Source organism: Anomaloglossus baeobatrachus, chromosome 9, assembly GCF_048569485.1.
Source record: "Anomaloglossus baeobatrachus isolate aAnoBae1 chromosome 9, aAnoBae1.hap1, whole genome shotgun sequence".
Classification (NCBI taxonomy): Eukaryota; Metazoa; Chordata; class Amphibia; order Anura; family Aromobatidae; genus Anomaloglossus; species Anomaloglossus baeobatrachus.
Genome location: NC_134361.1, coordinates 76,741,496 through 76,764,985, shown reverse-complemented (window position 1 = coordinate 76,764,985; position 23,490 = coordinate 76,741,496). Strand labels below are relative to the sequence as shown.

Sequence of the window (23,490 nt, the reverse complement as noted above, 5' to 3'; positions counted from 1 at the left end):
GAATTTGTAGTCCAGACTAACGTGTTAGAGGTCAGGTTAGGTGCCATCTTGTCTGAAGAAGTGAATGATGAAGAACATCCAATAATGTACTGGAGTAGGAAATGGTCTTCCTGCGGGAAGAATTATTCTATAGTGTAGAAAGAGTGTTTAGTCATCAAATGGGCGTTGGACACTTTAAGATACTACCTATTAGGCAGGAAATTTAGGTTAGTGTCAAACCTTGCCCGCTGAGATGGATTAGGAAAAATTAAAAGGGACACGTCATGGAGGGGAGATATGTATCACAGAGGTGGTTATCCTCTATGGCGTAAGCATGGAAGCTAGATGCAGCACATATAGTACTAAGAGGGTTATAGGACTGATAAGAGCCATATTTACAAGCAGTTAGAGAGATGGGTGGGACTGTCTGCTCACATATCCCCACCCCAGGCCATGGTATGGTGGACATAAGGAAGTCCAGGTGAATTCATTAGTGGTCTGTGTGTGACGGTAAAAAATCCTCCTGTGTGAAAACTCCATGCTTGGGACTTGTATGTTTGTCTAATTGCCATCCTAAGGAATGTATATCCTTTATTTCCTGCCAAAAAAAGGCTGTATATTTCCCTGATTTGTGGCTTGCTTTATGGAGTTTTAATAAAGCAGCCTGGACTTTTTTTTAATGTCACCTCCGATGCCTACATTGAACGCTGCCGAGTGAGCCGAATGTCTACACGGGCTATTTGTTCATGGTTACTCGTAGCCATAAGTGTTGAGGTCACTTTGACATTACTAAGGCTGTGACTGCATTAAAGAGTTACAAAGAGATTGATACAGTCTAGGAGACAGAGTGTTGTGCACTACGTTTCAGGACAATTGGAGGCTTTAGAGTACTTTAGATTTGCCATGAATCAGTTCACTGCAAGTCTAATTTACTGGCAAAATTCAAAAAAGCTGCCAAATTTGGATTTCTGAGGATCCGTTCATCTGTACCAAATAGCACTTCTTTCTATTTTGGCATACACAGGTTTATTACAAATTGTGGGGTCTTTTTTCTTCTTTTAAGTCCTTTAAAAATGAAATATGTGGGGCTAAAACATATTTTTAGAAACATTTTTTTTTCATTTTGTCAGCAATATTGGTATGAATTCTGTGGTACACAAAATACTACAGCTCTTGGTGAATTCCTTAAAGAGTGTAATTTCCAAAATAAGGTCCCTTCACAGGTGTTTCTTATTTTTCGGCACTTCAAGGACTCTGAGAGTAAACTAAATGAAGCCAAACAAATTTAAATTTGTAATAGGCCTCTCCAGTTTGCTTTAATCAGTGTGAAGCACATGAAAGGGCATTAAATTATATATACAGTCATATGAAAAAGTTTGGGCACCCCTACTAATGTTAACCTTTTTTCTTTATAACAATTTGGGTTTTTGCAACAGCTATTTCAGTTTCATATATCTAATAACTGATGGACTCAGTAATATTTCTGGATTGAAATGAGGATTATTGTACTAACAGAAAATGTGCAATCCGCATTCAAACAAAATTTGACCGGTGCAAAAGTATGGGCACCCGTATCAATTTCTTCATTTGAACACTCCTAACTACTTTTTACTGACTTACTAAAGCACTAAATTGGTTTTGTAACCTCATTAAGCTTTGAACTTCATAGGCAGGTGTATCCAATCATGAGAAAAGGTATTTAAGGTGGCCACTTGCAAGTTGTTCTCTTATTTGAATCTCCTATGAAGAGTGGCATCATGGGCTCCTCAAAACAACTCTCAAATGATCTGAAAACAAAGATTATTCAACATAGTTGTTCAGGGGAAGGATACAAAAAGTTGTCTGAGATTTAAACTGTCAGTTTCCACTGTGAGGAACATAGTAAGGAAATGGAAGAACACAGGTACAGTTCTTGTTAAACCCAGAATTGGCAGGCCAAGAAAAATATCAGAAAGGCAGAGAATGGTGAGAACAGTCAAGGACAATCCACAGACCACCTCCAAAGACCTGCAGCTTCATCTTGCTGCAGATGGTGTCAATGTGCATTGGTCAACAATACAGCGCACATTGCACAAGGAGAAGCTGTATGGGAGACTGATGCGAAAGAAGCCGTTTCTGCAAGCACGCTACAAACAGAGTCGACTGAGGTATGCAAAAGCACATTTGGACAAGCCAGTTACATTTTGGAAGAAGGTCCCGTGGACTGATGAAACAAAGATTGAGTTGTTTGGTCATACATAAAGGCGTTATGCATGGAGGCAAAAAAACACGGCATTCAAAGAAAAGCACTTGCTACCCACAGTAAAATTTGGTGGAGGTTCCATCATGCTTTGGGGCTGTGTGGCCAATGCCGGCACCGGGAGTCTTGTTAAAGTTGAGGGTCGCATGGATTCAACTCAGTATCAGCAGATTCTTGACAATAATGAGCAAGAATCAGTGACTAAGTTGAAGTTACGCAGGGGATGGATATTTCAGCAAGACAATGATCCAAAACACTGCTTCAAATCTACTCAGGCATTCATGCAGAGGAACAATTACAATGTTCTGGAATGGCCATCCCAGTTCCCAGACCTGAATATCATTGAAAATCTGTGGGATGATTTGAAGCGTGCTGTCCATGCTCGGCGACCATCAAACTTAACTGAACTGGAATTGTTTTGTAAACAGGAATGGTCAAATATACCTTCATCCAGGATCCAGGAACTCATTAAAAGCTACAGGAAGCGACTAGAGGCTGTTATTTTTGCAAAAGGAGGATCTACAAAATATTAATGTCACTTTTATGTTGAGGTGCCCATACTTTTGCAGCGGTCAAATTTTGTTTAAATGTGGATTGCACATTTTCTGTTAGTACAATAAACCTCATTTCAATCCAGAAATATTACTCAGTCCATCAGTTATTAGATATATGAAACTGAAATAGCTGTTGCAAAAACCCGAATTGTTATAAAGAAAAAAGGTTAACATTAATAGGGGTGCCCAAACTTTTTCATATGACTGTATATACAGTTTAATACTTTTAAGATGTGTTGTCTTTCGCAGGCATCTAGGCCTTTTTGAGTTCCCAATCTCACCAGTGTGTTTTTTTTCAGAATTTACAAAACTGTTGATTTGGCCACTCCTAACATTTCTGCTATCTGTCTGATCAGTTTCTTCTTTTTTTTTTCAGCCCAATGATGGTCTGTTTCTCTTCCATTAAAGGGAACCTGTCAGCAGAATTTTCGCAATTAAACTAAAAGAATCCCCCTCTGCAGCTCCTGGGCTGCATTCTAGAAAGGTTCCTCTTGCTACTGGCCCCCTTTGAGACCTAAATAAACACTTTATAAATTCTTACCTTTTTTGTATGCATATGTGTTTTTCCGGTCACGGGGTCTGGCTGTATTTCGTCCGTTATTCGCACCCCTGCCGCTGTACGCCGTCCCCCATTGCTCATTTACATTTATGAAGATGCTTCCCTCATGAAACTGTGTCCTCCCGAGGTCTCGCACATGCCCAGTGGCACTCTCGCGGGACTGAGCACTGTGCAAAGTGTGAACGCTGGTGAGGTGATTGCGCAGGCGCGAGATTATGGGCGGCACTGTGATTGTCATCAGCAGCGTCATCCAAGTACCCGCCCATAATCTCGTGCCTGCGCTTTTCCCTCTGTCTCCACTGTTATGCGCAAGCGCGTCTCCTCTATTGATCGGTGGTGTGCTGCTCCTCCCATCTATTTCCTGCTCCAGGGAAAGATGGGTAATAGGTAATGTGGTTCATATGGCCAGCGCTTGCGCATAACGGTGGAGGCAGAGGGAAAAGCGCAGGCACGAGATTATGGGCGGGTACTTGGATGACACTTACTCCACCACCTTTCACTGACTTGTTAATACTCTTTGGGTTCAGTCTTGCCCCAGTTTGTTGATGAACATAATGTTTCTCATCAGACCCAAATAAATTAAACTTGCTTTCATTACTAAAATGAACTGTGGACCACTTCTCCTCTGTCCACACATGCTCCTCACCAAAGGTGAGTCTAGCCTTTTGATTCTTTCTGCTAATGAGGTTTGGTTTCTGCAGAGTAGGTTTTCAGTCCAAATGCTCTTAAATGTCGTGACACTGTATTACAACACAGATCCTTACCCTGTTCAGTGCAAACTGGCGAGCAATTCCAGCTGCAGTATTGAAAGTATTACCCATGGAAATTCTCTGCATTATCCTGTCCTCTCTTGCATTTGTCTTTTGAGGGCGACCAGCCTTCTTGGGGGACTTGAGTTTGTGATGTTGTAAAGATGCAATATTCTTGAAATCACAGACTTGGAATAAGCAACTTCTCTTGCTATGGCTGATAGGGTTACCACTTTGGCCTTTATCTGTACAACCTGCTGCCGGAGGATTTCAGTCACTTTGAAATGGCACACCATTTTTGAAAAGTCAGTGGAAACTGTAAAGTTAGGCTGCAAGTTACATAGTTAAGGAAATTAGCACCAGGTGACAGAGTAACACCAATAACTTGCAGGTATCTGAAAGTGTTCTCTAATTTTGATCAGTGTTCTTTTTCATTTATCTCATTTACATTTTTATTATGTGCTTTACAATAAATTTAATTTATGAAATAAGCTTAAAATACTGCTAGTTTACTCATGTTAGGCTATAATCACATAGGAAGGAATACAAATGACCGCAACATTTAGGATATTTTGTGTTGTGATCTAATTTTTATCCCCAGAGTGTGTATATGTGTATGAATGTAGGGCAATGAGTAAAATTACATTATCTGTCAGTTTTATATGAGTGCTCTGGTACTGAATCTAAAATTTCCCGCAGCGTCACGATATTGTCGGTGTTCTGGCTATTAGAGGGGGCTATTATATGAAGCATTATGGCAAATATACCAGTTTCTTACATTATACAAGTACATTCTACGGGCTATGCATCATACAGTGCTCCCGGTTGCCCTCTGCTGGGCTAGTCTCCACGTGCCAGTGTCTTATTGAATGAAATGTTACATAATACACAGCCCATGGTTTCATGCATCTTCTAATATCCTGAGAAACTGTCACTGTCCGTAATGTGTTGCAGATTTGTTACTGACCAACAATGACATTACACTGTCTAATTGTCAGACATACCAAACAATGAATCTCATAGTGCTTACCTGGATGAAAGTGTCTACTAGGTCATATACACACGGATTAGACTTTATTCTAGGGATCTCCAGAGGATTAAAAAATAAAAATGAAATGTCTGCTATTTCCAAAAATGTAAACAGATTCTGGTCTAGATCCGGTTTTAAATTCATCTGGCATGTGACCACTGCAGCCAATCATTGGCCGCAGCAGTAATGTGCTGTAATTGTGGCTCCCTTCTAGAGTGAGAATTTTGTGGTCTTTTCTTTAGTATGAAATTATTTATTGTTTTTTGTCTGAATTTAGGGATCAGAACTGGTATCATTTTGGGCTCTCCTGTCTGGATTTATTTGTGGGTGCGAGTGTAATTATTTAGGTCTAGGATACAGTCTGAATTGATTTGGACATCGGATCTGAGGTATGAATTAAGTTGCATGGTGTGGTCTCTGAATCAACTTTGGGGTCTGTTCGGGGGTCTAAAATAATTTTGGGGGTCTGTAGTCTGAATGTGATCAACATGTGATCACAAGCATGAAAATCCCCTATGAAGCAGTCATGTGAGGCTCAGCGTATGGCACCCGATGCAACATGCGAATCATCCTCAGCTCCCGCTCGGCTGCCATTGTGAGCCGAGTGTCATGCAACTGTGATCCGATCCTGCGATTGGATCACAGCTGTGGAGGAGAGGGAGGGATTAATCTCCCTATCTCCTCCATTGCCAGCTGATGCGATTATTGCACTGTACTCGGATGTCATCCGAGTGCAGTCTGATGTTTCACTTGCACCCATAGACTTGTATGGGTGCGGGTGACACGGCTCTCGCTGACAATCGTAGCACACTGCGGCTTTTCACTCATTCAGAATCTGTATGAGAAAAAAGCTGACCATCTGCTCTCTCATTGAATAACATTGGTCCAACTGCAATGCAAGATTTTCTCACATTGCACTCGTCCGATTCATATGCTTATATGAGCATATCCTAAGTGTGAAACTGAGCAGATTCCTAACACAGAGGACATTACACACTGTTAGCCTGGGTACACAACATTGTATTTTCTCCATCTGAGAACAACAATCCAATTATGCTAATCAAACTCTGATCCAACTTTAATCAGAGTGGCATCCATTTTGCTCAGATATGGAGTATTAAAAAAAATGAAAAAAAAAATTTAAACAAACAAAAAATCCCACATTTCTCCACCTCCTCCATTCTTTCAAATCATGAAAATTGGACCACACTTGAATTTCATCTAAGTGCGCACCTATTTTTCTCACAGCTACATATGCTTGAATGACCAATTGCTTGTCCGATTCTTGAAGGCAAATTGTGCATGCAGCGATTCTTTTTCTTTGGATCGCTCAGTCTGAGGAAAAATATCAGACATGTGCACTCTCAATGAATGCCTATTTTAGGTATAATCTATAATTGCTCTCTTAGATTAATATAATGGTCATGCTTCAAATATGCTATATATACATTATGCATTGCTCTATATGGGATATCCTTTGTGGTCTGGTGCCGGTTTTATTTATCTTTTTTTTTTGTTTTTTTCTGTTTTCGTTACCTGGGGAGTGTCTACAACATTAGTCTTTGTGCATCCTGATATCTAAGACCCCACGCATGCGTGCTCCAGCACTGGGGGTGTGCCTCCCACACAACATGCAGAGGACACATGGGGTGCGTTCTCTAAATCTGCGCCGGTACATGTTGCTGCAGTGGGAACCTTTCCGTGCTGCACTTGTTATGCTGTGGACACCTTAAGGTGTTGCACATTTCCTGATTCAAACACATTATGGTACGGACCGGAACTTGCATGTGATCCTCACACATCTCATGTAATCAGCATTACCAAACCGCCTCTCCACGACAAAACAGGTGTTGTAAATTTTCTTTCCACTTAACCACTCTTGTATGATATATAAAGCACCTCATTAGTACATGTGTCAATACCCCGTTTTTCCCTGAGGAAGCCATCTGAATATGGCGATACGCGTTGGGGGGGGGGGTTTGCTTTAGGTCTCCACCTCCTCCATGACTGCTTTTTCACCATTGCTCTGTTTGCCTTAATGGGAATTATTTTGCATGCTTCTTTTTCCATCATTGTGATCCTGGTAAAGATTATGGCGTTGTATATATTTAGTTATATGTAAACCTGCTTTATTCCATCTTACAAGCTTTTCCATGCCCTACACTATGGTTGATTGGATTAATATACAGTTAGGTCCAGAAATATTTGGACAGTGACACAAGTTTTGTTATTTTAGCTGTTTACAAAAACATGTTGAGAAATACAATTATATATATATATATAATATGGGCTGAAAGTGCACACTCCCAGCTGCAATATGAGAGTTTTCACATCCAAATCGGAGAAAGGGTTTAGGAATCATAGCTCTGTAATGCATAGCCTCCTCTTTTTCAAGGGACCAAAAGTAATTGGACAAGGGACTCTAAGGGCTGCAATTAACTCTGAAGGCGTCTCCCTCGTTAACCTGTAATCAATGAAGTAGTTAAAAGGTCTGGGGTTGATTACAGGTGTGTGGTTTTGCATTTGGAAGCTGTTGCTGTGACCAGACAACATGCGGTCTAAGGAACTCTCAATTGAGGTGAAGCCGAACATCCTGAGGCTGAAAAAAAAGAAAAAATCCATCAGAGAGATAGCAGACATGCTGGGAGTATCAAAATCTACAGTCGGGTACATTCTGAGAAAAAAGGAAGTGACTGGTGAGCTTGGGAACTCAAAAAGGCCTGGGCGTCCACGGATGACAACAGTGGTGGATGATCGCCGCATACTTTCTTTGGTGAAGAAGAACCCGTTCACAACATCAACTGAAGTCCAGAACACTCTCAGTTAAGTAGGTGTATCTGTCTCTAAGTCAACAGTAAAGAGAAGACTCCATGAAAGTAAATACAAAGGGTTCACATCTAGATGCAAACCATTCATCAATTCCAAAAATAGACAGGCCAGAGTTAAATTTGCTGAAAAACACCTCATGAAGCCAGCTCAGTTCTGGAAAAGTATTCTATGGACAGATGAGACCAAGATCAACCTGTACCAGAATGATGGGAAGATAAAAGTTTGGAGAAGAAAGGGAACGGCACATGATCCAAGGCACACCACATCCTCTGTAAAACATGGTGGAGGCAACGTGATGGCATGGGCATGCATGGCTTTCAATGGCACTGGGTCACTTGTGTTTATTGATGACATAACAGCAGACAAGAGTAGCCGGATGAATTCTGAAGTGTACCGGGATATACTTTCAGCCCAGATTCAGCCAAATGCCGCAAAGTTGATCGGACGGCGCTTCATAGAACAGATGGACAATGACCCCAAGCATACAGCCAAAGCTACCCAGGAGTTCATGAGTGCAAAAAAGTGGAACATTCTGCAATGGCCAAGTCAATCACCAGATCTTAACCCAATTGAGCATGCATTTCACTTGCTCAAATCCAGACTTAAGACGGAAAGACCCACAAACAAGCAAGACCTGAAGGCTGCGGCTGTAAAGGCCTGGCAAAGCATTAAGAAGGAGGAAACCCAGCGTTTGGTGATGTCCATGGGTTCCAGACTTAAGGCAGTGATTGCCTCCAAAGGATTCGCAACAAAATATTGAAAATAAAAATATTTTGTTTGGGTTTGGTTTATTTGTCCAATTACTTTTGACCTCCTAAAATGTGGAGTGTTTGTAAAGAAATGTGTACAATTCCTACAATTTCTATCAGATATTTTTGTTCAAACCTTCAAATTAAACGTTACAATCTGCACTTGAATTCTGTTGTAGAGGTTTCATTTCAAATCCAATGTGGTGGCATGCAGAGCCCAACTCGCGAAAATTGTGTCACTGTCCAAATATTTCTGGACCTAACTATGTATTTGGGCATTTTTGCATATTGATTTTTACATATTACATATTAATGTATTAGCCATTTGTCTTTGGGACTGACACTTATATCTTTGCTGTTTTTTTTTTTTTGCATGCTATATGATTATGCTTCATTGGTGCTATTGATTGCAGTACATGGTCTAAAATCTCTGAGGTGGACACTTCTCAGAGGCTTATGCTATATTATAGCAAACCTCTGATGTTTATTGTACTTCATGTTTTTAGATGTTTTTAAACTGTTGGTGTTTTTCCTACAATAAACTTTTGAATATTTATTGCCATTATTGTCTTGGTGATCTCCTCATTAGCACACCACCCTTTTCTCCTTTTCATTGTCACTCTCAATGAATAACATTGGCCTGAGTGCAATATCCAATGTTTTGACGGATCGCACTCTGACCGATAATACAGTCTGTGTGAGCCCTTAGTATTCAGCATGTTGACTTCCTCCTTGGTTACATACTTGACTTGAAAAAGCTTTAAAGGGAAAAGATTTGTAGACTATAAGCTGCGGCTACCACCCCTGAACTCTTATATACAGCATTCTAACATACTGTTTTTAAGAGCCCAGGCCGCTGTGTATAACATAAAAAAACACTTTTATTATACTCACCTAGGGGGCAGTCCAATGGGTGTCATTGCTTTCCGGTTTGGCACATCTTCTCTGCAGCGATCGCCATCCTTCTATCCCACCCATTGTGAATGATGCGATCTACGTCTTCCACACTAGCCGGCAGGTCAAAGTACTGTAATGCACAGGTGCAAGGAAACGTTAGACTGCCTGCGCTTGTGCACTACAATACGTTGATCTGCCCTGAGCAGGGGAGATCACAGTGCGCCTGCACAGGACCGCAATATCGGCCGGTGTAGAAGACGTAGATTGCGTCATTCACACTGGGTGGGATAGAAGAAGGACAGCGATCGCTGCAGAGAAGAGGCACTGGACCAGAGACCAACGACACTCATCGGACTAGACTGTTCCTTAGGTGAGTATTATAAAAGTGTTTTTTATGTTATACACAGCAGCCTGGGCTCTTATATACAGTATTCTAGAATCCTATATATAAGGGATCACTGGTGGTGTCCACAGCTCATAAGGGAGAAACCTGGTGACCGGTTCCCTTTCATTTTTATAGTCTGGCATGGGAGGGGGGGAGGGAGGTCGAGATTAAATTGGGATTCTGATATGGGTTCTGATTTAGTTTGGGAGTCTGAATTAATTTAGGTGTCTATTCTGGAGTCTGAATTAATTTTAGAGGCTAGTCTCGAGTCTTAATTAATTTCATGGTCTGACTGGGACCTGAGTTTTACTTTAGGGATTTAATTTAATATGAGGCTAACGTACGGTTCAGGTACGGTACCTGAATTTATTTTGGGGTTCTGAATTAATGTACACACATATATATATATATATATATACACTGAATGTGTATACATGGTAGATACAGTTAATATTTGCAACATGACAATTTCTCTTGAAAATTTGAACCACTAATTTCACTTCTTTGATTATGGCATGGATGCAAAACTTTCATTTAAAGGGAATCTGTCAGTAGAATTAACCCTTGTAAGTCGTCTACATAGGCATGTAGGTCATAGAAAGCTGAAGAAAATGATACCTCGATATCTGCGGTCCGACATCTTATTCCAGAGAAATCCACATTATACCTAATATGTAAATGAGCTGCTAAGATCTATGGGCCGGACAATGAAATCTCCATACACTGCAAAACATCTTGCAATTATTTACTGCACATTTCACCATATTAAAAGGTTGAAAATTTCAATTGAACTAGAACATTACCACACAATTCACAAAACTTTAGATCAGAATATACAGTAGAACATCCACTGTGGAAATTCCAAAGAAAATTCTTCTTGTGTGGACGTGCCCTCACAGGCAACTGTTTCTGCTTATTGCACTCCCGCTACATTAATACAGGTGAAATTCACATTATGTGTGTAAAGATTCCAAAGCGTGTAGATAAGATTATATCTACCTGCCTACTACTGAATTCTGCTTTGGATTTTAGCTGTCTAAATTCTTAGCTAAAATCTGCAGCAATTCAATCCGGTGTGGACTTACCCTAAGCAGATCTGAAAATACAACCATGCATGTACACATGTAATTTTATGTGCTCCATTTTCTAGGCTCATTAAAGGGAACCTGTCAGGTATATAAAAAAAACAAAAAAGCTATTCGCCTGCAGATATGGGGCTAATCTACAGGTTAAGTGTTCTAAATATGCACGGTGCCACTCTTAGGCTATGTGCACACGTTGCGTATTTTCATGCAGTTACGCTGCGATCTGCACCGCAGCTTAACTGCATGCGTCCTGCATCCCCAGCCCAATCTATGAAGATTGTGCAAATTCCATCCCCACGTTGCGTTTTAGAACGCAGCGTTTCGGCCGCTGCCAAGACGCTGCGTTCTAAAAAGCAACATGTCACTTCTTTTGTGTGTTTTGGTTGCAATGTCGGGCTCTCTCTCTGTCTGTCGGTCTATCCCTCTCCCCCCCCCCCCCCTCTCATACTCACCGATCACTGGCGCGGCACTGCACGGCTGTCCCTCTGCTCCGGTGGCTTCTCCTGCTTTTGAAAATGCCAGCTGCTTATTATTCAATCTCATATTCCCTGCTTCCCCCGCCCACCGGCGCCTATGATTGGTTGCAGTCAGACACGCCCCCACGCTGAGTGACAGGTCTCACTGCAACCAATCACAGTCGCCGGTGGGCGGGTCTATGTAGTGCAGTAAAATAAATAAATTAAAAAAAAACAAACGGCGTGCGGTCCCCCCCAATTTTGATACCAGCCAAGATAAAGCCACACGGCTGAAGGCTGGTATTCTCAGGATGGAGAGCCCCATGTTATGGGGAGCCCCCCCAGCCTAAAAATATCAGCCAGCAGCCGCCAGGAATTGCCGCATCAATTATATGCGACAGTCCCGGGACTCTACTCGGCTCATCCAGAATTGTCCTGGTGCGGTGGCAATCTGGGTAATAAGGAGTTAATGGCAGCCCATAGCTGCCACTAACTCCTACGTTAATCATTGCAGGCGTCTATGAGACACCCGCAATGATTAACCTGTAAGGCCCCTTTCACACGTCAGTGATTCTGGGACGTTTGTGCTTTTTTTTAAACGTACCAGAATCACTGACATACGCAGACCCATTATAATGAATGGGTCTGCTCACACATCAGTGATTTTTCACTGCACGTGTCTCCGTGCAGCGTACCCGCGTGTCCGTGATTGCCGCACGGAGACATGTCCATTTTTTTCTGGCATCACTGATGTCCCACGGACCACGCAGTGGTGTGGTCCGTGAAACACGTGCCAGAAAAAAAACGTGCTTTTAAAATAAAAATCATTTTTACTCACCCAGCTCCAGCGATGTCCTCTGCAGCCCGTGCAGCTTGCTGCTTCTGAGCCGGCTCATTACTGTCGCGCAAATTCATGATGCACAACACAGCCGACCCGGAAGCAGCTGCTGCGGGGGTCAGCGCCGGCCGGATGCTGCACCGCGGGAGCGATCAGCACCACGGAGAGCGGGAGCGCGCACAGGTGAGTTAATCTCTAAGTACAATCACGGGCCACGGAGAACGGAGCCCGGATTTCACTCAGACAACCCACGTGTGCCGTAATTCACGGCACAAGGAGGGACATGTGTGTGTTTTACACGCCAGTGAAAAACGTCGGTCTTTTTCACTGACGTGTGAAACGGGCCTAAGGGAAAGTAAATAAACACAAACACCCGAAAAATCCTTTATTTGAAATAAAAGACAAAAAAACCACACCCTCTTTCACCAGTTTATTAAAATCCCCAAATACCCCTCCAGGTCCGACGTAATCCTCACGAGGTCCCGCGACGCATCCAGCTCTGCTACATGAGGCGGACAGGAGCAGCCGTAGAACACGACCGCTCTCTATCAGCTCCATGCAGCAACTGAGGTGAGCTGCGCTGTCAGCAGAGACATCACTCAGGTTACCCGCGGCCACAGATCTCGGGGTGGAGGACTCCAGCCGGCCGCGGGTAACCTGAGTGATAGCACCGGTGATCACGCAGCTCACTGCAGTCACTCAGGGGATTTGCGGTCACCAGTGAGTGCTTCACCTGTGATCGCAAATCAAGCCGCGACACACGCACAGAGCCGCGCAATCACAATGAAGTCGGGTGAAATTCATTCTGATCGAGCAGCACTGTCCCGCAGCCAGCCATGCTCTTTTTGACAGTGCGGTCGGCTCTGCTACAAGCAGGGCTGTGGAGTCGGAGTCGTGGAGTCGGAGTCGGAGCTCATTTTGGTGGAGTCTGAGTCGGTATAAAATGCACAGACTCCGACTCCTAAAATATATAATAAATTGGGGACAGGAGTGCAATGCAGAATGTGCTGAATATTTTACTAAATAATAACATTTAGTATAATGCTTATATTTAAGTGAAAAATGTATTGTAGTACAATGTGAACATCAGACATTTAATTTTTTCTATGATACAATAATCAAGATATTTGGATAGAACATAAAATATTTATTGGAATACAACTTTAGACCACAAAAAACGAATAAATTGTAAATATGTAAAATATATATATATATATATATATATATATATATATTTATATATATACACACAGTGTATATACACACACAAGATATATATGTAATCTACTGTATATTACATAGTGTATTACATATTTACAATTTATTACAGTTTTTTGTGTTCTAAAGTTGTATTCCAATAAATATATTTTATGTTCTATCCAAATATCTTGATTATTGTATCATAAAAATTATTAAATGTCTGATGTTCACATACACATATTCATGTACTACAATAAATTTTTCACCTAACTATAAGCAATATATGTAGGAGCCGGAGTCGGAGCCGGAGTTGGTGCAAGAGAATTTGAGGAGTCGGAGTTGAAGGTTTGGCTTACCGACTCCACAGCCCTGGCTACAAGTCTATGGGGATGCAGCAGAGTCGAGTGGGACTGCACTGTCAAAAATGTGCGTCCTGGAAGCATCCAGAATGCATGAATTCAGCAGGAATTCTGCAGTCACAATGTGTCTCAGAACGCAGCTTTTTCGGCTGCGTTCTGAGACGCACATGCAGTGACTTAAACGCTGCGTAATAGAACACAACGTGCGCACAAAGCCTTAGAGCACCACTGCTAGGAGAAAATTAACTTTATTCCTCCCAGCAGCCTCTGGCTTTCATTTATAGGGGTGGGCACGGCCCAGGTTCAGTTACCACACTGCATAGGTAGGCTGATGCAACCGTACCCACAGCACTGACTTGACAGCCAAGTCTAAGGCCTCTTTCACAGGTCTGCGCAAAACACGTTTTGCACCATCCATGATGTAGGTGCGTATGTGTGCCCATGTGTGTACTGTCAGTGTGCTATATATGTGACAGCCACATAGCACATGGACAGAAGGCACTTCTCTACTCACCTGTCCCTGGCAATGCGGTTTCCGGTGGTGGTGCTGCTTCCAGGTCTGAATATTCACGAGTATAATGAGCGGGGGTCAGAAGCAAGTGAAGCAGCGCTGAAGACAGGTGAGTATAGAAAACCATTTTATTTCAAAGACGTGTGTTTTCTCCGGTGTCACACTGATGTCACAAGGTTCACATCAGTGTGCGATCTGTGTGACACCTGTGGTACTCAAGCAAAACGGATGTTACCGCGTGGAAGCACAAGGACACACGTCCATGTGAAAACACGGACTTGTACGCAGACCTATTGATTTTAATGGATCTACGTGTGTCCAGTACCTGTGAAAACGGACGTCACCGCTACCGGAAAAAAAGACGTGTGAAACAGACCTAATGCTGAGCAGCTGTCAGTCAGTGCTGGTGGCGCGGTCACATCAGCCGCTCAATATGCACAGTGCGGTGACTGAAGCTGTGCTGTGCCCACCCCATAACTGAAACATCTATCCATATTTTTTACAGATCGAGCAAATATCCGTTATAATGTAAGGGGCTGTTCACGTCCGTGCCATTCGGTTGATCGAAATCCTGCAAAATAAAATAATAAAAAGCAACTGGTCCATTTTAGATGAGTCACAGGTCAAATGCAACAATTTAAGTCTATGGCACAACCGAAGAGAAACAGGGGCAAAGCAGTCATGGGTCACACCAGGGACCACTGAATCAATAATCAATATATCAACTTTTGCAAAAATATTTATTTAAATATAGTGCATAGCAAAAGAAGTGACATTGAATACACATTACAAAAGACATAAATACTGATCAGGCTAAAGCAGTGTCACAGATGAAAAGCACGGATCCACAGACCATATGGGGAGTGTGAGTATACTTATATCATCAGAGGGCTCCTCAGAGTTATTTGTACAGAGGCCATAGTTGCCCATTATACACTAACAAGGATCATATGCAATACAAGAAGCGTTACAGCACATGTCCAGGGTGACGGGCACAAATAAGATTCAGTTCCCATTACTCAGAGGGGCCAAAATCAATACAAGGAAAGCCGGCCAGGGAGTAAGTGAAAATTCACTAGAGGTACTCCCATCAAAGCACTCACCCATAGGTAGCCGTGGAGACCGAGGAAAACGTGCCCCGACGCGCACGTTTCGCTGACTACTTCGGGGGGCCATGAAGTGGTGTGGATAAGGCTAGCATGTGTCTTTACATATCCCGCTTCCATGGTCCGCTTAACAGCCATTGGGCGCACGCGAGGCGGGACTCCGGCCAGAGACCGCGTCATCGGGCACTCCCGGAAGTGACGCGAGCACTTCCCGTGTCGTCACACAGGATGCGCGCATCACGCCGTAAGGAGGCCGGCCGACGCTGGCATGGTGGGAGTGACGCTGCGCGTGCGTGCCGCTGAAGTGGCCATGGAGGTAAAGGGCAATAAAGAGGGCAAATCATAGCGAGTGGAGAAAAGGTCTGCACCATAGACGGTTTGAGTAGGGGTGATAAGGGGGAATACAGAAGAGAACACCGTCCCTACATTCATAGCGCACCTACATTTAAAATACAGCACATGACATATACCATACGTAACGCAGCTGCCAACAGTATGGGTAATCTAATCAATGAGGGAAGATCCACACAAAAATGGGCAAGGAACTCCCCCCTCCCCCACTCAGTCCGTAATCCACAGAGATAGTGCAGAATGTTGTTTCTTCTCTCCAAAACGTAGCATAATCATTGTACATTGAGATGGCGCTAGTGCAATGACATGATCCTCCATATGTCCAGAATGCTATCAGCAGGCATCAGAAGATCTGACTACAATCACTTTCTCCAAAAGGGATTTATTCTTCTCTCGGACGCTCCTGACCTCTTAAGCAAAAAGAGAGGGACGGTCATAGAACCGTCACTTATAGTTGCAGGACCATATATCCGGAAAATCCCAAAAGGGAAGGATTAGACCTCCAAAAAGGGGAATCCATGGAGCGGGAAACATGTAAATGCCATGGCCAAAGCCTGTAAATAAATCAACATAGAGAAACAAAAAAGACAACACACCAACATTAATAAAATGTTTTAAAAAGGACACCGAGGCATACTACTAAAATCCAAAACATGATAAAGAGACTCAATTGAAGACTGGGTCAGGCAAAATTCATAAAAAGGGGGCAAATGACAATTTTTCATTAAGTCCCCCAGGTGCCATTGTACCCAGGGTAACAATCCACCTGCACTCGAGGCGCGACAAATGCTTGTTGGTAATTACCGCCCCTCGAGCCCAGATGTAACCTATCAATGGCCCGTACTCTAAGGGATGCAGGGTTGCAGTCATGATGCAACTTGTAGTGTCGAGGAATGGTCCTCAGGGACTGCAGATCATCCACCTCTCTTGCCGCTATAATGGCCCTAACATGCTCACGTGTACGCACGCGGAATTGGCGAGTAGTCAGGCCCACATATAATAAGTTACAGCCACATTTGGCAAGGTAGATGACATGATCAGTGTTGCAGGAGATGTAATGTCTAATGGTAAATTCCCTTGTCCCATCCGCCAATGAGAAAGAGAAAGCTCTTTCAATATTATCACATGATACGAATGAGCCACAGGGAAAACATCCCCATTTTGGTTTCCCAGTATTAAAGGGGTAAGATGTCCCGATGCACAAAGTGGCTATGTACCAGAATATCTCGCAGATTTTTACCTCTCCTTGCTGTCATGAGAGGATGGTCAGGGAGAGCTTTGGCTAGTGTTGGTTCGGTTTTCAGTATCGACCAGTGCTTATCCAAAATACGTCTTATCCCCCCCCACTGATTACTAAAGGTGGAGATAAAGCGGATTGGTCCAGAAGTAGATTTGGTTTTGTATGATGTAGATAACAATTTGTGTCTGGAGGCGGCTTTAGCCCTGGAATAACCTTGCTTGATACTACGCGCACTATACCCCCTATTCCTGAAGCGCTGGGAGAGATCTCTAGCCTGTGCATCAAACAATTGATCGGAGGAACATATCCTCTTGATCCTCAAAAATTGTCCAACAGGGATCGCCTTAATTGTTGAAGATAGATGTGAAGATGATGCGTGTAACAGGCTATTCACTGACGTCTCCTTCCGGAAGACGTCAGTGTGGATAGACCCTATCAGGTTGGACAAAGATTTTGATGTCCAAAAAATCCATGGTCTCTTTGTCGCTCCTAAAGGTCATCCTGACATTACGATTATTAGAATTCAGAACAGAAAAAAAGGAATTTAGTTCAAGGTCGGTTCCCCCCCCAGATCATCAATACATCATCAATGTAACGTAACCAGCACTGCAAATGGGAAGCGGCGTAGGCACCGTCGACGAAAATCTCCCTCTCCAAAAGCCGAGAAAGAGATTTGCGTACGACGGCGCGCATCGCCGCGCCCATTGCAGTGCCGCGTTTCTGGAGGAAGAACCGATCCTTGAACAAAAAGAAATTACGTGTCAGGATGAACTCAAGGAGCTCCAAGACCAGGTCCTGAATAGGTATCTCCCAGCGGCTCATTCGTAGGAAAAATTTCGTTGCCACAAGCCCATCACTATGTTGTATGCAGGAGTACAGAGACTCCACATCTGCTGCCACCAAGATAGAGCCCTGATCAAGATACAGTCCGTCAATCCGCCTCAGGACGTCTGAGGTGTCTCTGACATAGGAGGGGAGCGTCTCGACTAATGGATGTAAATAATATTCAATGAATTTGCATATCAGATCGCAAAGCCCTCCTATGCCAGAGACAATAGGACGCCCTGGGGGACAACGGGGGTTCTTATGTATCTTGGGCAGCAGATAGAAAGTGGGAGTGACCGGAAATTTGGTGTATAGGCCTTCGTAGATCTTTTTAGTAATAATTCCCTTGCATAGAGCCGCGTCCAAGATACCACCCAATTCAATCAAAAAATTACCAGTGGGGTTATGGGATAATGGAGTGTAGGCCTCCCGAACCCTCAGTTGTTTGAAGGCCTCCCGTTCATACATTTGCACTGGCCAAATAACCACGTTCCCGCCTTTGTCCGCAGGTTTAATCTCAATCCCTCCATTGCTTTTAATTCTTTCAGAGCATTTCTCTGTTTAATGGAGAGATTGTGATGGTAACCTACTCTCTGTAGTCTTTTTAAATCTTCCATCACAAGTTTGTTAAATATTTCAACCTGAGGGCAGAGGGAAAAAAGGAGGGAACGTGGTTGACTTAGGGTATGTCTTAGGTGGGAATTTACCTGTAGGGATGCCCAAAGATTCCTCCTCCAACTCTTTCAAGGTGGCAATAGCCTCCAATTCTTGTGATGTAAATTGTTGTAAATCAGCATTCCCTCGTGCGTGCAGCTTGTGAAGGATTAATTTTCTCGAGAACAAGTGGAGATCTTTGATCACTGTGAAGAAATCATAATTAGAGTCGGGAGAGAAAGTGAGACCCAATTCAAGCACCTCCACCTGATCTTTACTCAATACCACCATACTACTGGCTAACACGGTACAAAGATATATTTTACTTGTACCACATTAGATAAATTAATCACCTGAAGATCGTTTTTACTTTTTTTGTCAAGTGACTGTGGAGGGGTCAGCTTCCGCTTCTGATTGGGGCCCTTTCCCCCCCGAAACTCTGTTCTCACTGGTAGATGGAATCTTTCAAGAAATTTATTAGATTTATTTCCAACCGGCTGCATATCTTCACAAGAGGATGCTGAGGACAAAGAGTTGGATCGGGAACGCGTGCCATATTTTTTAAAAGGTCGGTTCTGTCTCCACCTATAGACATAGCAATTACTATAATCAGACGCATCTCTCTGATATTTTTTAGTCTTGACCATGATAATTTCTTTTTCCCATCTGGCGAAGTCTTTCTCCAAATCTGTATTAAGTGCAGATAACCCCTCGTCAGATAGGGCCGTAGTGAGTTTTTCATAGCTCGAGTTGATCTCGGATTCCAACTGGCTAAGGGTATTTGTATTATGTTCAATGAGTAATTTCATATATGTTGCAGAGCATTCATTAGAGGCCATTTCCCATCTTTTTTTGAAAGAGGCATCTTCAACCTCAAAGGAGGGACATAACTGAATACGTAGGCCACGTGGAACAAGACCTTTTCCACATATCTTTCCATAAAGGTCTTGTTCCACCAGACCCTAGTCTTCTGATTGAGTAAGGATTTCAATTTAGAAATGAGTAGGTTATTAGCCTCCGTGTCCGGATTAAAACCAACATCAGGACTCTCTTTAAAAAACCTGATCAATTTTTTGGAGCCACGATTGTTCTCGTGCTCCTAGGTCAATCTGTCCACTAGAAGTTGCTGTGAAAAAACACAGAAGGCACACATAAATCAAACAAGAAAGGACAAGATGTGCGACCAATTTTACCATATTATTAGGACTGGCACCCAATAGACATAAGCACAACCGAAAAGAAACAGGGGCAAAGCAGTCATGGTTCACACCAGGGACCACTGAATCAATAATCAATATATCAACTTTTGCAAAAATATCAAAAATATTTATTTAAATATAGTGCATAGCAAAAGAAGTGACATTGAATACACATTACAAAAGACATAAATACTGATCAGGCTAAAGCAGTGTCACAGATGAAAAGCACGGATCCACAGACCATATGGGGAGTGCGAGTATACTTATATCATCAGAGGGCTCCTCAGAGTTATTTGTACAGAGGCCATAGTTGCCCATTATACACTAACACAAGGATCATATGCAATACAAGAAGCGTTACAGCACATGTCCAGGGTGACGGGCACAAATAAGATTCAGTTCCCATTACTCAGAGGGGCCAAAATCAATACAAGGAAAGCCGGCCAGGGAGTAAGTGAAAATTCACTAGAGGTAATCCCATCAAAGCACTCACCCATAGGTAGCCGTGGAGACCGAGGAAAACGTGCCCCGACGCGCACGTTTCGCTGACTTCTTCGGGGGGGCCGTGAAGTGGTGTGGATAAGGCTAGCATGTGTCTTTAAATATCCCGCTTCCATGGTCCGCTTAAACAGCCATTGGGCGCACGCGAGGCGGGACTCGGCCAGAGACCGCGTCATCGGGCACTCCCGGAAGTGACGCGAGCACTTCCCGTGTCGTCACACAGGATGCGGCACACCCCTAAACGCGGCACTGCAATGGGCGCGGCGTGCGGCGCGCCGTCGTACGCAAATCTCTTTCTCGGCTTTTGGGAGAGGGAGATTTTCGTCGACGGTGCCTACGCCGCTTCCCATTTGCAGTGCTGGTTACGTTACATTGATGATGTATTGATGATCTGGGGGGGAACCGACCTTGAACTAAATTCCTTTTTTTCTGTTCTGAATTCTAATAATCGTAATGTCAGGATGACCTTTAGGAGCGACAAAGAGACCATGGATTTTTGGACATCAAAATCTTTGTCCAACCTGATAAGTCTATCCACACTGACGTCTTCCGGAAGGAGACGTCAGTGAATAGCCTGTTACACGCATCATCTTCACATCTATCTTCAACAATTAAGGCGATCCCTGTTGGACAATTTTTGAGGATCAAGAGGATATGTTCCTCCGATCAATTGTTTGATGCACAGGCTAGAGATCTCTCCCAGCGCTTCAGGAATAGGGCGTATAGTGCGCGTAGTATCAAGCAAGGTTATTCCAGGGCTAAAGCCGCCTCCAGACACAAATTGTTATCTACATCATACAAAACCAAATATACTTCTGGACCAATCCGCTTTATCTCCACCTTTAGTAATCAGTGGGGGGGGATAAGACGTATTTTGGATAAGCACTGGTCGATACTGAAAACCGAACCAACACTAGCCAAAGCTCTCCCTGACCATCCTCTCATGACAGCAAGGAGAGGTAAAAATCTGCGAGATATTCTGGTACATAGCCACTTTGTGCATCGGGACATCTTACCCTTTAATACTGGGAAACCAAAATGGGGATGTTTTCCCTGTGGCTCATTCGTATCATGTGATAATATTGAAAGAGCTTTCTCTTTCTCATCGGCGGATGGGACAAGGGAATTTACCATTAGACATTACATCTCCTGCAACACTGATCATGTCATCTACCTTGCCAAATGTGGCTGCAACTTATTATATGTGGGCCTGACTACTCGCCAATTCCGCGTGCATACACGTGAGCATGTTAGGGCCATTATAGCGGCAAGAGAGGTGGATGATCTGCAGTCCCTGAGGACCATTCCTCGACACTACAAGTTGCATCATGACTGCAACCCTGCATCCCTTAGAGTACGGGCCATTGATAGGTTACATCTGGGCTCGAGGGGCGGTAATTACCAACAAGCATTGTCGCGCCTCGAGTGCAGGTGGATTGTTACCCTGGGTACAATGGCACCTGGGGGACTTAATGAAAAATTGTCATTTGCCCCCTTTTTATGAATTTTGCCTGACCCAGTCTTCAATTGAGTCTCTTTATCATGTTTTGGATTTTAGTAGTATGCCTCGGTGTCCTTTTTAAAACATTTTATTAATGTTGGTGTGTTGTCTTTTTTGTTTCTCTATGTTGATTTATTTACAGGCTTTGGCCATGGCATTTACATGTTTCCCACTCCATGGATTCCCCTTTTTGGAGGTCTAATCCTTCCCTTTTGGGATTTTCCGGATATATGGTCCTGCAACTATAAGTGACGGTTCTATGACCGTCCCTCTCTTTTTGCTTAAGAGGTCAGGAGCGTCAGAGAGAAAAATAAATCCCTTTTGGAGAAAGTGATTGTAGTCAGATCTTCTGATGCCTGCTGATAGCATTCTGGACATATGGAGGATCATGTCATTGCACTAGCGCCATCTCAATGTACAATGATTATGCTACGTTTTGGAGAGAAGAAACAACATTCTGCACTATCTCTGTGGATTACGGACTGAGTGGGGGAGGGGGGAGTTCCTTCCCCATTTTTGTGTGGATCTTCCCTCATTGATTAGATCACCCATACTGTTGTCAGCTGCGTTACGTATGGTATATGTCATGTGCTGTATTTTAAATGTAGTTGCGCTATGAATGTAGGGACGGTGTTCTCTTCTGTATTCCCCCTTATCACCCCTACTCAAACCGTCTATGGTGCAGACCTTTTCTCCACTCGCTATGATTTGCCCTCTTTATTGCCCTTTACCTCCATGGCCACTTCAGCGGCACGCACGCGCAGCGTCACTCCACCAATGCCAGCGTCGGCCGGCCTCCTTACTGCGTGACGCGCGCATCCTGTGTGACGACACGGGAAGTGCTCGCGTCACTTCCGGGAGTGCCCGATGACGCGGTCTCTGGCCGGAGTCCCGCCTCGCGTGCGCCCAATGGCTGTTAAGCGGACCATGGAAGCGGGATATTTAAAGACACATGCTAGCCTTATCCACACCACTTCATGGCCCCCCGAAGTAGTCAGCGAAACGTGCGCGTCGGGGCACGTTTTCCTCGGTCTCCACGGCTACCTATGGGTGAGTGCTTTGATGGGAGTACCTCTAGTGAATTTTCACTTACTCCCTGGCCGGCTTTCCTTGTATTGATTTTGGCCCCTCTGAGTAATGGGAACTGAATCTTATTTGTGCCCGTCACCCTGGACATGTGCTGTAACGCTTCTTGTATTGCATATGATCCTTGTGTTAGTGTATAATGGGCAACTATGGCCTCTGTACAAATAACTCTGAGGAGCCCTCTGATGATATAAGTATACTCGCACTCCCATATGGTCTGTGGATCCGTGCTTTTCATCTGTGACACTGCTTTAGCCTGATCAGTATTTATGTCTTTTGTAATGTGTATTCAATGTCACTTCTTTTGCTATGCACTATATTTAAATAAATATTTTTGATATTTTTGCAAAAGTTGATATATTGATTATTGATTCAGTGGTCCCTGGTGTGACCCATGACTGCTTTGCCCCTGTTTCTCTTCGGTTGTGCTTATGTCTATTGGGTGCAGTCCTAATAATATGGTAAAATTGGTCGTACATCTTGTCCTTTCTTGTTTAATTTAAGTCTTTGGACCTGATTCACTTACACTGGCGATTTTTACTATTTGGTATGAGAAACCTAGATAATGAAAATCTGATCAAAAATACTTATGGGAATCGTTCAGTTTTT

At 43.4% G+C, this 23,490-nt stretch overlaps 1 long non-coding RNA gene across 2 annotated transcripts in view; it reads right to left on the bottom strand.

Moving 5' to 3' along the window:
- Positions 1-15,193: 15,193 nt before the first annotated feature.
- The window catches only part of LOC142251209 (uncharacterized), a 16,007-nt gene continuing 7,710 nt past the window's right edge, over positions 15,194-23,490 (bottom strand). The window contains exons 2-4 of one of the 2 annotated variants that reach the window (XR_012725296.1): positions 18,948-19,179; positions 18,648-18,800; positions 15,194-16,429 (exon numbers count right to left, since the gene is read on the bottom strand). This is a non-coding gene — a long non-coding RNA (uncharacterized LOC142251209). Of the gene's footprint in view, positions 16,430-18,647; positions 18,801-18,947; positions 19,730-23,490 lie in introns of those variants that run through there. The other variant, XR_012725295.1, reaches the window with a different exon arrangement.